Raw genomic sequence first — 15,950 nt, 5'->3', positions numbered from 1 at the left:
AAATTCTTTGTCCCGGAGTTAGAATTAAACTGATCAACACACAATGATTTTTGTGACATGATGTCAGTTTTTGGAGAAAATCAGAACGCTGCAATGTGAAGCCGATGTATACAGAATCAAATTAGAGGGTGTTAGTTATTCGTCTAGGATTGTTTGCCCAGAGTTAGAATTGCATTGATCAACACACAATGAGTTATTTAAAATGGTGGAATTTTTTGATGTCCGTTTTATGAAAAAAGGCTGCAATGTGAAGCAGTGAGATTATTTGACCAACCGAAATCTTTCGCGATTCAATTGATATGTACTCTCAAATAAACCATTCAGCTAGTACCCAACCTCTTGTTGTGTATTCACCGGTTGTATAATTCAGACATTTCATTTAAACCTCGGGTGGCAGAATTGAATTTCAAAATGAGCATAGCTTCTCGCTGTCTTAATTCCCCGGTTCATGTGGCCTCGCCCTTTCTCAAAGAGGAGCTAAAATCGTCTGGCACTAGATTATAACAACATATTTCACCCACAGCAGCTTCTCTTTTGTTCGCAACTACAGTCGTCTCCATTCTGCGAGTTTATATTTAGAAGAGGTGAAACATTCGCTGATAAATCACATGAGCTTCGAGTGTTATTTTTGCTTCCCTGGTAAAGAAGTTTACGTGGTTCACTGTACGGTGTCTGCTCTGTTCTGAGACCGGCGTCCCGTGTCTAGGAGACTGGGTTCATTCACCCTATGTTCAAACAAAGGCATGTAGGTGACCTAGACATGTAGCTCCTCTAAACGTGACATAAAACCTCCAACTCTAATGTTGGAGTATTCATGCATTCCATCTGATGGCCTGTCTGACTCTTCCTCCCACTACTGGCCTGTGGAAAACCGAAAGCAGAAACGAGTGTAAACAACAAGAAGGAATATCTAAGTCAGCGGTTATAACACTCATTCACACACACATAAAGGGACCTAGCCCATATCCACATGCTGGAAGCTGCTCCACAAATGCACAAATACCATGCTTAGCCAAATTAGCTGTGCCTGTGAGGCCCCACACACTTCTCAGAAGCCCAAGTCACTGACACTTCTCACACTCATTCCACATACACACCTCCAAAGATCTTCTTTACTCATGGCCATCAGGGTATTGTTTCACCCACAAGAAAGTACCTTTCTGACAGGTAGCAAGGTCAACCTCCACCCACACTCCAAGGCCCTGACCAATTTTGCCACTAATGCCATGGTCCACGAAAATACCAAGGACTAGGTCCTTCCACACAGGCATGACCCTGACCAAGCCATTCAGGCAATGTTCTGCGCTTCCCACAAAGGCAAGGATCTCCATCACTGAAACAAGGCCCAGCTTCAGCCACACACACAGACCCACAACCTCGCTTCACAAAAACACTATGACCCTGCACAGTGCACACATGTAATATTCCATCTGGGTAAACACGCAATCCTACTTCAAGTGTACTGACCAGTCCTTTCTCCGCCTACACCGTCAAAGCCCTTTTTCATGCAAATGTGTAGGAACCTGTTCCATTCAAACATGCAGGACTGTTCTCTACTCATACTTATACACACAAACATACACACATAAAGCCACACACAGGCATAAAACCCAGTTACACCAGTATATGGAAGACTGTGTTCAATCTACACTCAGAACTGGCTGTAGTGACACACACCAGACCATGTTTCATTCACTCTCCATAACTGTGCTCCACTCACACATGACATGCACTGCTTCACCAACACTGGTATGTCTTTGTTTGGCCCACAAACCAAGATCCCGATACTTCCCACACAATATGCTGTTGCTCCATCGAAGACCATATTCCATTTATATACATGCATTGCTCATCTAAAACATCATGACCATGTAGCATTCACACAAAAGTCCTTATTACATCCTAGACACCAAAACTCACTCATCCACAAAATAAAGCAATACTCAACTCGCAAATCAGCACCCTGATTCACCCACACAGCAGAAACCTTGCTTTGCCCATAAACAAGTGCCCTGCTACACACAGACACACACACAAAATCACACACAATTATACACACTAAAACACGCACACAAGACCCTGCTCCACACATACATGCAAGGCGTTGCTTGAGGCTGTGTGCCAGGATATCAAACACAAAAATATCATGCAATTTAAATATCATAGCTAAACTCTAATGTATCAAAATACCTTGAACATAAGTATATATAGGTAAGTCTACATCTACTATTCCTAAATTCATATACATATAAATATATACATATGGTTAGTCTCTGTCTGACAGAAAGACGACTAGACCACCAATCAGTGCTGGGGTCTGGTAATGGGGTTCGACTACCTGTTCCCTATTCACAAAGCAGTGATCCCAAACATTATAGAAACAGTGCCAGCACTCTGAGTAGTAAGCCATGAGATTTATCTAAACGTGTGACGCATTACGGCGGTCCTTCCTTCAACCGAATGTGTGCCATCGATCATAGAAACAATATATCGAACAGCAATAAACATAGCAGAGAGAATTTCTGTTCTACTCCAGTCTTCAGAAATAAAAACATACATTTAAAATGTAAGTAATTTAAAAACATATGTTTATAAACTTTAAATCACATAATGGCTTATACATTATTCAGTTTATTTTGGATACTTACAAAGATGTTATACATCGCAATTGCTCATGTCGAGTCAGATCATAGAAATTGAAAACAGACCCTATTCATGACAAACGGCTTTTCATTGGGTAATACCAATACATCATAAATATAAGCTAGACAACAAATAAATGTGTATTTCATTTTTAATGAATTGCATCAGCTATGTAATTGCAATATGGTACAACCTAACTGAACTCAAACACTGTACATATTTACAAATCAAAACCCATGAAGACTAAAAGCAAACTCTGCTTAAGGCATGTGCCTTGTTAATAACTTACACCAATTAATAATTTAGATTCTCTTGACCATCGTCATACACTTCCAAATTTCAAAATGTACAAATTCATCCAGTTTTTATAGGGGACACATTATCAGTTGTCAATTGAGGAAACTAGAGCAACATCTGCCCACTTCTCCGATAGAAAAATCTCTAAAAGTAAATTGACCTGGCAAAAGAGAGACAACAGATATTCTCTTGGAAGTTTCGTGGTGAATACCACACTCACTTCCTGAAGTGGGCAACACAACCCGATTTACAGTTCCGACCATGATAGTCACCTTAAATGTTCATGATTGCCGTATGATAGTACCTTTGGTGGTGCAGTATGGATCCAGGGGACTGTAAGTATGTCATTAGGGGAATACCACTATCGACCCTCCAGGTGCGCAGACAACTCTTCATCCCTATTCATTCCATGTGAGAATTTGGTTCCCATATCAATTATTAATCTGGACTCTCATTGCCTAAGGACCCACAACTAGTCCCCTCCTCTTTTGTGAGGTTCCATTCTGTTGATACAAAAATGTCTCAACTTGTCAGGATCACTAATATGTGCTTTGGTAAAATAACATACTACTGGGTAGTGGGGGTCTTTATTTTTGCTGGCTCTTTGGTACTCCAGAACCCTTTTTTTTTCTTAAATGCGCTAATAGATCTTACTAGAGTATGTAACACCACTTTGTGATCCTGTGTTTTTATAGAGGTATATTCCTGTCTTTCTTCCATATCCTTTCAATAGCTGCTTTGATCACCTTTTGGGGGTAAACCCACTGATGAAAGCAAGATAGCATTTCAGCTTGTTCCTGAAGATATAATTCCAGAGTGTGGCAATTTTTACCTGCTCTAAATAAACTGTCCATAGGGGATGCTGTATTTTAGTTTGGGCGGCTGTTGACACATAGAGTGGAGTATGCTATATCCTGAACTTTTCATTCTAAATCAGTTGGTAACCAGGGAATTCCCATGCATGTATATGTAAACCGAGGTGGCACTTTGTAGTTATGGTTTAGTCACACCAATGAAAAGGCATTTTTTTGATTTCCATATAACTTTTGATCTCATTGACAGATTAGCACCGAATTTGGCAGCCACTTGGCGCAGTCAGCTAAGGTCAGGATACCACTTTTAATTGAGATCCATAGTGAAGAAGAAAGTTAAAAGGGGGAAGAGGACAGAGAAAAAGTATTTTTACATTTTGGATTCCAAAGGAAATGTTGTTCTTGCTTGACATGACAGTAGAACTTCGCTTGGAATGAGTGTTTTTGTTGGTTTGGCATGAATTCATTTAGTAGATTTTAAGATATAAGGGGCATATTTATCAAATAACATGCAGCACAGCAAGCCACCTTGCAGCACTGAGTGATAGGGAAAGGGCAGGAATGCGCCATACATAACATTATACAGTCCATTCCTGTAATTTCCCAGACAATAGTGACTGGGGCTGAGTGTCTGAAAAGTTTTATTGCTCTGTCCATCATCTCCTTGTGTTTGCTTCCTGTCAATGTCCCCAAAGCAGGATAGGTGGATGCCCTTTCAAATTACCTGGGCTTCTGAATGTGCATCTGCACATCAGCCCAGAGCAATGTCTGGCTGCAACTGGTTTCTATTCCTGTCCAAAAAAATACAGGTCAAAGATTATAAATAGGAGATGCCTTGTTTCTCCAACCGTCCGGGAAAGAGAAGAAAACTGCCTTGACCTGTATGAGTGGAAGAGTGGACCACTGGCCAGAGAAATAATGAGGTAATGCATAGTTAATAAAAGCAAACATGGAGGTCTTCTAGCGGGAGTGAATCGCTGAGCAGCCACAAGACCTTGCTGTCTAGGTGAGATGACTTGACCCAAGATGAATATGTGTGACCATAGTTCAAAGACTTGATGAGAAGCAATACAAGACTGTGTGTTGAGCATGATTTACCAACCAGCTGCCAACTTGTAAAACTCTTAAGTGCAATTGAGCCTCTATTTGTCCAGTGTTTACCTCATCCAATACCAGTTGCCCTTCTTGGACATGATACCTGTTGACTCTCTAAACAGTATCTGCTTAAACTGTATCCACAATAAATTTGCTGAGTATTGGATCCAAAGTCACTCAGTAATCTAAACACAGAGACTTCTGAACTAGTCGGCTGGCACCTGAACACATCGTATTGGGCCCCTGCAATTGTTAGGGGATGACTGGATTACTAGTATTTCCTAACTTTTTTTCTGATAACCCATCCCCTGTGCTTTAACACACATTATTGCCTAGGGTTGAAACAACATCTGCTGAGTATACCATGTCACTTTATATAACACTCCCCACATACAAACAAACATGCACACACCGACACATACGCACACACACACACGCAACTCTTGATACATTGTTGTATTTCATCTGACACCTTTCCAGATTGACTGACTATTTGTAAAAACAGACTAGAGTAAATTTGTTCAAAAATATATTGTTTCAGTGTCATTTGAGATGTCATCAGTGATGTCATAAATGATGCCATAGAACATGTCATGAGTAATGTCATATGTGAGGTCATAAGCAGTGCAAGGGGGTGCAAATTATAGTTAGCGCTGCTAACAATAACTGGTGTCTTTCTGTGGTTTTTTAGTTCAAACATTAATATTGACACTGACAAATTCACCCAACAATAATGTTACTTTAACATGCTTTTTTCAGTGAATTTCCAAGGGTTTTTTTAAAAACGAAAACATCTTTTTTATCACACCGACCCATGATGTTACTTCAACCTTTGATTTTTTCTGTGAATTTCCTGTTTTTTTAAAGTTTTTTTTTAAACTGCATGTATGGTAGAATAACTGAATAACATATCCTGAGTATGGACATTATTCTGAAAAAGGAATTGCTTTCATATTGTAACATAACAGGAAAGGGTGCACACTTTGCAAAGTGTTTCTAAAAAATGAAGATTGAGTATAAAACAGAGTAATACACCAATATTTGTATTGCGATTGTCTATCTCCTCAGTTCTCCTGACTCTCATATTGAGACATATTCTGAGCAAGTTCATTAATATTGTAATAGTATACATTTCATACCCTTTGTATGAGTTTTTACATTAGAGCTGTAATTACAATTCAGAAAGATAGTACTTGGTTTTTCAAAAATCTGTACAGTATTGTTTCATTATATTAATCTATTTTTTTGTGTGATTATTGACTAGTGTTCTATATTTTGTTTTAATCTGCTATAAAGTGTTCTTTTTCATGTGCTGGGTTAATATTTATTAATAATACATAATAAGAGAGTCATTAAAATATGGTTGTAATAATCTTTTTTTTTTTTAAAGCTGGTGATCTGAGGGGAAGTACTTCCTGGTCGGCTCTCACAACCCTCTCACAAGATCGTACATTTGGGATTAAGATAAGAACAGTGTTTTTCTGTAATTCTGACCAAGATAACAGATTACCTAAGTTGAATATATTAGTAAAATTGATTATGATTTGTTCCATTGAGTATATAAAACAATACTATTTTTATGATCTCGCGAGAAGCTCGAAGGAGTTGAACACACATTCCCCTTCATGGACTCCGAGTGGGCTGTACTTCCTGTTCGGATCTCCTGATCGACTCAAGGGATCGTGCATTTGTAATTAAGTTCATAACGGTGGTTTCTTGTCAATTTGACCAAATTAAGAGATTAGAGATGTTGATTAGCTTTGAAAAAGTGATTTTGAATTGTTGCATGTAATATATAAAGCAATATTATGTTTACGATCACAAAGATGCTTGTGGATATCTAGCAAGAGCTCCAGGAGAGGAACCACACCCTAAGGTAAGGATTGTGATTCATATGGATGTCTTTATTTAGAAGAAAAAGATTCTACCCCTTATGCTTTATTTCACTATTGGATTTTGATGAGAGTAGGCATATTTGGCTTGCTCTCCTATCATGTTCCCTTTGAGCAGAAAGATGTCTTCATCTGATTCAAATGATTGGGCAGGGACTGCTGCACCACATCAGCTACTACAGTCACCCAAGCAATCCTTGGTGTAGCAATTCTTCGAAATGAGGGCAGGTGCCAGGAAGGTATCTGAGAAGTACATGACCTGTAAACTTTGCAGAAAAGAGTTCAGTCGGGTGAGCAGAAGCAAACAATATAGTATGAGTACTATAGGGATGTGGATGCACAAGAGTTCTATGCATCCGCTTAGGCTTGCACTGGCAGAGTTGGCTCATGAGGCTTTAAAAAAATGTCACCAGGAGATATTGTGCCTTCACAGGTTCTTACTGCACAGATAGACAATAACCTTTTTTTTTAGAATTAAAGCACTAGTTTGTGGCTTATGCAAGCAAATCATTGTTTTCATCAGAGACAAGCAGGTCTGCCCAACAGCACAATTTCCACCGTAGGCAGTTGGCTTTTTTAAATAATTTTTTTGCAAATGTTTCTCCTTTTTGATTTAAAGGATATGCTGCTCGTGTTTGTTTAACACCTGCATTTTTATGTTCAACACAAACATTTTTATCCTACCCTTTTAAAAACAAATTAAATTCCCCAAAATAATAAAACAGTTTGAAAACACCACTTTTTAAAAAAATTTTTTTAGAGTGGTTCCAAACTGATAACAAAAACGGCTCTTTCAGAGCCACCCTCTAGTTTCACAATCTATATTGTTTGTACTGTTTCCCTTTTTTCCTTCTTCGAAGCTCCCGTGAGACTCTTGCAAGAGCCATGGAGACAATCCTTCACATGCTGTTGGAGGAGGGGGGGGGGGCAGTGCTTCCTGGTGTGCTCTTGTGGGATCATACTTTTTATAATAGACTTTGTATTTAAACTGAATATATCCTGATGTAGTATGTATAATTTATGTACATGTGTATAGTAACAGTGTGTTTATTTTGAAAAAATGCAATCCATTATATATTTGTGAAGAAAAAGAAAACACTTTGAATTGTGGAAACCCCCATCTTTTTTATCTGCCTGAGATGACCGTTGGCACATAGCACACATTGATACTCATTTATTTAATTAAAGTCCATTTATTATTATTAGAAAAAGTTAAATCATTACCTTTTTGTACAGTCCCACAAGAGTTTTGCAAGATCATAAACTTTTTTTAAGTATGAATGCACACTTTCCTTCATAGTACCCGCTAGTAGGGTTTGGGGAGAAAGCAGACTCTCAAATTAGACCTTTTCACAGCATCACACTAATGCACAGTGGGGTGTAAGGAGACACTTGTATCTCACTGACATTTGTGGATCTGCCCACGGCTGCGCCACTACTGGGCAACGGTCTGCAAGATCTTGCCAGATATAGCTCCAGTGAGGAATAACAATAGGCCGGAACACTGCTTCATGGGCCAGGGCACTAAAGGGAAGAAAGGTAGCCCAATTACAAAATTCAACAACCTGGCACTCATACTGGCCAAACGTACTGTTACCATGAAGTGGAAAACTGCTAGATCACCGTCACTGAAGGAATGGTATGGAGAGCTAGTGCGATGGGGCAGGGCGGAGGGTGCAGAATTAAAAAGGGAGGAACAACACGGTTTGCGCAAGATTCCTATATCATTAGAATGGAACATGTTGATGGAGGAGCTTGGAACTGTGGACATATTTGAATATTGCCTATAGGCTTAAATGGAGTATGGAAAATATGGACATTCGGCTGTAATAGAGTATTGTAGGGTACAGTGACTTACTGCTGAGGGCCAAAAATATTGAAATTTTATTTATTTATTTAAGGTTCTTATAAAGCGCTAACAATCATCCTTGGTAGGATATCACGGCGCTATATTTGCTAGTGTGCAAGTAAATGGCAGTCTAGCAGGGTTCATTCAGGAAGAGGGAAGAGGAAGGATTTTAACTGCTTCCTGAATGTCAGGTGGTCTTCTATGAGTCGGAGGGCTGTGGGTAGTTCGTTCCATTTGACTGCTGCAATATGAGAGAAAGCGCGTTCGCCCATCCTGGCTTTCTTTACCCTGCAGGTTTTTACGCGAGCCAGAGATTGAGAGCGGAGTTCCGAGTGGGCGCATAGAACTGAATCCTATTTCTGAGGATGAGGGGACCAGTTTTGTGAAGTGCTCTATGAGTGATGCACATCATTTTAAAGGACGTTCTTTGCCTCATAGGTAGCCAGTGGAGGTGGCGCAGACAGCTCTTGGCCGAGTCGTATTTCTTTTTCATACATATAGCTTTGGCTTCTGCGTTCTGCACCATTTGGAGCTTGGAAAAGAGGTAATCGGCCATGCCTACGAACAAAGAGTTGCCGTAGTCCAGCCTACTCATCAGGAGTGACTGGACCAGGATCTTTCTGCACTCCAGTGGAATCCAGGGGAAGACTCTTTTGAGCATTTTTAGGATTCCAAAGCCTTTGCCACAGATGGCAGCTACATGAGTCTTCATGGATAGTGCAGTATCCATGGTTATTCCGAGATTTTTTGCAGTTTGCGAAGGTGTTGGTGGAGTGCCCAGCGCTATAGGCCACCAGCTGTCGTTCCACAGCTCGGTGTGGCTGCCGATCAGGAGGATCTCAGATTTGTCAGCATTGAGTTTTAGGCAATGTTGATCCATCCAGTCGGCCAGCTCGGTAAGACAGTTAAGGAGCCTTTCTTTAGGGCTGTTATTTTCATCAAGGATGACCGTAAGTTGAGTGTCGTCGGCATAGGAACAGTATTTTACATTGATATGCTGAACAGAACTGATTACATGACTGAACTGATTGCATGTCTGAAGATTACCTTGTTTGCTGAGTCTACGGGGGGAGGGAGGTGGGAAGGGAAGTAGGTAAGTTTTAGTTTACCTTGAAGTTTCATGATATGTAGAATACTGACGCAATATTACCCGGGTATGGCTCCTTAGCCTGTGGTATATCCTTAAAGCATTGTATATGAAGGGGGCAAGGCCCAAGGCGATATAAAAATAGAATGAGGATTACTGATGGGTGTTTCTGGGTTCTAAACATGCCAATGGATGGAACATGAAGTAAGATACGGTTCACTGAATTGTGGATAATATTGCTTGATATGTAATATGTATAATTATATTGCGGATGTACTGGCTAAATATATCCTGCGATGTATTATGCTTATACCTTCTAATAAAAACTATGTTAATAAAAAAAATTTAAAAAGTATCTCACTGACATGTTTCCACAGTCTAGCAACTGAGTATAGTAGACTATGGGAAGAGACTGGCCTCTCCAGTGGGACCTTGCATGAAGGTAACCAGAGTGAGGAGTAGGGTGTAAAGAGACACTGCCTCTCCACTCACACTTTTCTCCAGGCTCAGCGGTATGCATAGTAGGGTGGGAAAGGTACATACCTCACATATAAGGCGTTGCTATTCCATAGCAAGTGTAACAAGTACTGGCCTCTTCACTGAGACCGCCCACCAAGAAAATAATCATATATATATATATATATATATATATATATGAACGAAAGTTCGTCACCGGCTAAGGCAGCAGCCCCAGCCCCACACTCACGCTGACGAAAGAACGGACCCAAATTGTAGTGCTTAATCCTTCGTGTTTATTGGTTTTTTTTTTTTTTTTTTTTTTTTTTTTTAGTGCTTAATCCTTCGTGTTTATTTCAGCAAGCCTGCCGCCGCCATAACGCGTTTCGCCTTTACAGCTTGATCACATGGCCAGTTGCCTACAGCCAATGCCATACATTTAAAGTGCAAGTGCGCGCGCAAATCGTTACACAAGAATCAGCAACATAGAAAAAATACTTCATTTTCAAGTGCTAGCAGATCTATGTCTAATTCATATACATACCCTGCTAAAAGTACAAGTGGCTTAATATATAAAATATAAATATATATTTACACTTTAAAAACCACAAAAAATGTTATAAATAACTGTATGAATACAAGTTAATCGTGTCGTGAACATAAACCCACATAAATCAAACATGGATTCATTGCAATCAGATGTTCAAATACACAAAACGCTCAACCTCCAAATGTACAAGGCACTTGATGAGAAGAATTAAGCCCAAGTGGGCACAGAATCTCGTAAATTTGCGTCATGATATAGTACCTCACTTACTGGCATAGGCTAAAAAAAGTGCTAAGTAACAAAAAAATACATAAAGTGCTCGTGCTAGTGCTCAAATAAATATATGAAAAAGAAATCATAACTTATTCAAAAAACACATGTTGTGTTGAACCCTTGGTTAAACTCCAAGGACCAATCCTCCCGTATATGGAAAAGTTCTTAACACAGAAAATGTGGAGGTTTTAGATGTTTTAACATGCAGCAACAACAGTGTTGTAAAATTAAAAAGACCATGTACCCATGCGACAAATTCCAAAAAAACACATAATGAATGGCTGACATATCCTGAAATGATTATAAGCGCAGAAGAGAAAGCAAGTGCATAATGCCTGTCCTGACTTTATAAACAGGTGTAAAGATCTTCCGTTGCATTTAGACCCTGTGGCTGCTTACTATCAAGTTCTAGGATGTACCGGGTTTCCAGTAGGCGCAATTTCGCCTCACGGTCACCCCCTCTCTTCATGGGCCAGACTGCATCCAAAACAAAATAAGACAGATGCATAGGATTAGAGCTATGGTGCTGTTCAAAATGCCTAGCAACAGGGTAGGCCTGGTCTTTGTTAGAAATAGCTCTGATGTGCTGAAGTACACGTTTGTGGACCGGCAAGCGGGTACTACCCACGTACCTCAAGCCACACGTGCACTCCAGCACATATACCGCGTAATCTGTCTTACAAGTAAGGCGTTTGGTGATTCTCCTAGGGGTACTGGAGAATGGGACAACATAAGAAGATTTGTTGATCCCATATTTGCACGCCTTACACAGGATGCATTTTTTGAAACCCCCTCCTAAAGCCTTCCATGTCGAAGACATCTGGGGTTCCAAGGCATTCTGGACCAAAGCATTAGCCATCGATTTGGACTTTCTGAAGGTGAGGAGTGGCTTTTGTGATACTCTGTTGCCAATAATCGGATCTCCCAATATGAGATTCCAGTTACCGCAAAATATCTTTCTTAAAGCTGAATGCTGCCTGCTGTATGTCATAATCATGCGAGGGCTATTCACCCCTCCCCCCACAGCGGTTTCTTCCTCTCTGTTTCTAGGGATCAGGGCGGATTCCCGGGATATCTGTTGCGTCCTCTTCTGAGCGGACTCAACCAAGGATTTAGAATACCCCCTTGCTAGGAATCTGATTTTGCAAGCCTCCTGAGCTATATTACACTCCTCCTCGCTACTACATATGCGTCTGATGCGCAACATTTCCCCATAGGGAATGCTGCGTATCAGATGGCCAGGATGGTGGCTGGCTGCGTGCAAGATGGTATTGCCAGCAGTCGGCTTCCTGTAAAGCCTAGTTTGCATGTGATTTTCACTGACATATATTTCCATGTCTAAAAAACAAACTTTTTTAGCATCAATACAAGATGTAAAATGCAGATTCAAATTATTCACATTCAGCCTTTCCACAAAATGTCTTGCTGACTCCTCTGTCCCCCTCCATACGAAAAAAAGGTCATCAATATATCGTAAATAGGTGACCACGTGCTGTTCCATGGTGTTAAGCAGATCCCCCGCCAGGACCTGTTCCTCCCATAGCCCCATGTGCAAACATGCGTAGCTAGGAGAGAAACAGGCCCCCATGGCGACACCCCTGATTTGATGATAAATCTGGTTGTTAAACAGAAAAAAATTCTGCTCCAAACACATTTGGACCATGGAAATCAGCATCCTATTGTGCACACCATAATGTATGGGGCGTTTGTTGAGGAAGTGTTCTATAGCCTTCAGTCCGTCTCGATGGGAAATGGAGGTGTATAACGAGGATACATCCAGAGTCATGAGTAAGAGGTCAGGGCCCCAAACCAATTTTTCAGTCTTGCGAATAAAATCTGTCGAGTCCTGCACATATGAATTCAATCCCTTCACCCAATCCTGTAAAAAGAAGTCTATGTATTTAGATACATTCTCCAGGGAGCTATTAATTGCGGAGATTATGGGGCGTCCAGGGGGCATACTGCTGTCTTTGTGGACTTTCGGAATTAAATAAAAAGAAGGGACCACAGGATGTTCCTTTTTCATAAAACGGAACTCTTCTTCCGTAATGATACCTGCACTCCTCCATGCCTGTAGCTTGGCCACCTGGTCCCCCCAAGTTGCTTTTAATGTTGGCCAATTGCTTTTCCTGTAACATGCAAGATCATTTAGTTGTTTTTCTGCCTCCTGCAGATATAAATTCCGAGGCCACAGGACAACATTGCCCCCTTTGTCCGCTTGGCGCACCAAAATATTGTTATCCGCAATCATATATATATATATATATATATATATATATATATATATATATATATATATATATATATATATATATATATATATATATATATATATATATATATATATATATATATATATAACCTACTGGCGGTCGCCAGTAGGTATATATAGTTAGGATCTTTTCTCTATGGGATTTTTGAAAATTCTTTGTCTAATAACTTTGGCGTTTGTGGACGGAATTGGCTGAAATTTTCAGGAAAATGGAACATTTTGTTTCTGAGCAGCCCCTGACAATTTGGGGGGGTTTCATCAAGGGGGGGCCAAGAAAAAAGGAGGGTCCCAAAACAAGTTTTTCCCATGTTAATTTCCATAGGGCGGTTGGCCTCACTTTTAGCTCGAACGGCTGAATGGATTTGCACGAAACTTGGCAACATTGTAGGGACTGTTAGCCCGATGTGCCTTTGCTAGGTCTCAATATATGTGCTCCAGTGGATTTTGAGTAATTTAGGTTCAAAAAAAGATATATATCTGGGCGGAGCCTAACCACACATCTGATCTGATTGACTGTCAGCACTTCATCCAAGAAGTGTTGGCAGCCATCTTGGGACCAATATACATGATAGCACCTCATTAAAAAGCATTGTAGTTAATAGAGGGTTTTAGGACTTTAGTTACATTATAAATCATTTGTTGATGGTACCATACTTGTTTTAGGAATTGTGGTGGGTTCTAAGGTGATTTTACCATGTGAAAAAACCTTCTGCTGTGATATCATGAATATTGTTTGAAAGAAAACTAATATCTCATGATTTTCCCACAGTGGTTTGGAAGGGGATCTATAAGCTAAACTGAAAGCATATTTTCTGTAAATTCACATTATCTTTCTCAGTCATGTGAAAATGAAGTCCGACATTCTCAGTAAAACATGTACATCCAACAAGGACAGAGACTGTCAGTTGATTCCCTTGTGTTCTACTGCAGCCTCCTAGAGTGTTCTAAAGAACAACTAGAGCGCTAACAGTCCTACTTATTACAAAGGTATGGCACACCTGAAGCCATCTTGATTGGAATAAAGTGGTAACTCTTAAAACATTTAATTTAAAAAGAAACAACATGAGGGGGTATATTTTGCCATAGAAAGTATGATTAGTGCTGCAGAATGAAAAATTAGGGCACATTTTGAGTGACTTCTCAAATCCTTTTCTATTTCATTAAAACATTCTGACATGCAGTCTCCCAAAATGGCCACCAGAGACAAAAGAGCCCAAATGTAGCCCAAATATCACCCAGATGTAGCCCAAGTATAGCCCAATGACAGAATGTCCCAGAGTGTTCTAAAGAACAACTAGAGCGCTAACAGTCCTACTTATTACAAAGGTATGGCACACCTGAAGCCATCTTGATTGGAATAAAGTGGTAACTCTTAAAACATTTAATTTAAAAAGAAACAACATGAGGGGGTATATTTTGCCATAGAAAGTATGATTAGTGCTGCAGAATGAAAAATTAGGGCACATTTTGAGTGACTTCTCAAATCCTTTTCTATTTCATTAAAACATTCTGACATGCAGTCTCCCAAAATGGCCACCAGAGACAAAAGAGCCCAAATGTAGCCCAAATATCACCCAGATGTAGCCCAAGTATAGCCCAATGACAGAATGTCCCAGAGTGTTCTAAAGAACAACTAGAGCGCTAACAGTCCTACTTATTACAAAGGTATAGCACACCTGGAGCCATCGTGATGGGAATAAAGTGGTAACTCTTAAAACATTTAATTTAAAAAGGAACAAAATGAGGGGGTATATTATGCAATAGAAGGTATTATTAGTGCTGCAGAAAGAAAAATTAGGGCACATTTTGAGTGACTTTTCAAATCCTCTTCTATTTCATTAAAAAAATCTGACATGCAGTCTCCCAAAATGGCCACCAGAGACAAAAGAGCCCAAATGTAGCCCAAATATCACCCAGATGTAGCCCAAGTATAGCCCAATGACAGAATGTCCCAGAGTGTTCTAAAGAACAACTAGAGCGCTAACAGTCCTACTTATTACAAAGGTATGGCACACCTGAAGCCATCTTGATTGGAATAAAGTGGTAACTCTTAAAACATTTAATTTAAAAAGGAACAAAATGAGGGGGTATATTTTGCCATATGAATTATGATTAGTGCTGCAGAAAGAAAAATTAGGGCACATTTTGAGTGACTTCTCAAACCCTCTTCAATTTCATTAAAACATTCTGACATACAGTCTCCCAAGATGGTCACCAGAGACAAAAGAGCCTAAATGTAGCCCAAATATCACCCAGATGTACCCCAAGTATAGCCCAATGACAGAATGTCCCAGAGTGTTCTAAAGAACAACTAGAGCGCTAACAGTCTTACTTATGACAAAAGTATGGCACACCAGAAGCCATCTTGATTGGAATGAAGTGGTAAGTCTGAAAACACTCAATTTAAAAGGGAACAACATGAGGGGGTTAATTTTGCCATAGAAAGTATGATTAGTGCTTCAGAAAGAAAAATTAGGGATCATTTTGAGTGACTTCTCAAATCCTCTTCTATTTCATTAAAAAAATTCTGACATGCAGACTGAAACATGCACTTTGAATACCAGCAGCAGACGTCCCTGGTGAGCAGTAGCTTTACTACAGTGATCTAATGTGCAACTAGAGTGCTAACATTCAGAATTTATGGCAAATGTGTGACACATCTGAATGCCTTCTTGATGGAACCAAAGTAAACAAGCATTGAAAATGCAATAGATCTCGCCCTCGTTT

The sequence above is a fragment of the Lissotriton vulgaris genome, chromosome 10, assembly GCF_964263255.1.
Source record: "Lissotriton vulgaris chromosome 10, aLisVul1.2, whole genome shotgun sequence".
Taxonomy (NCBI): domain Eukaryota; kingdom Metazoa; phylum Chordata; class Amphibia; order Caudata; family Salamandridae; genus Lissotriton; species Lissotriton vulgaris.
Note: the sequence above shows the minus strand (reverse complement) of the source record.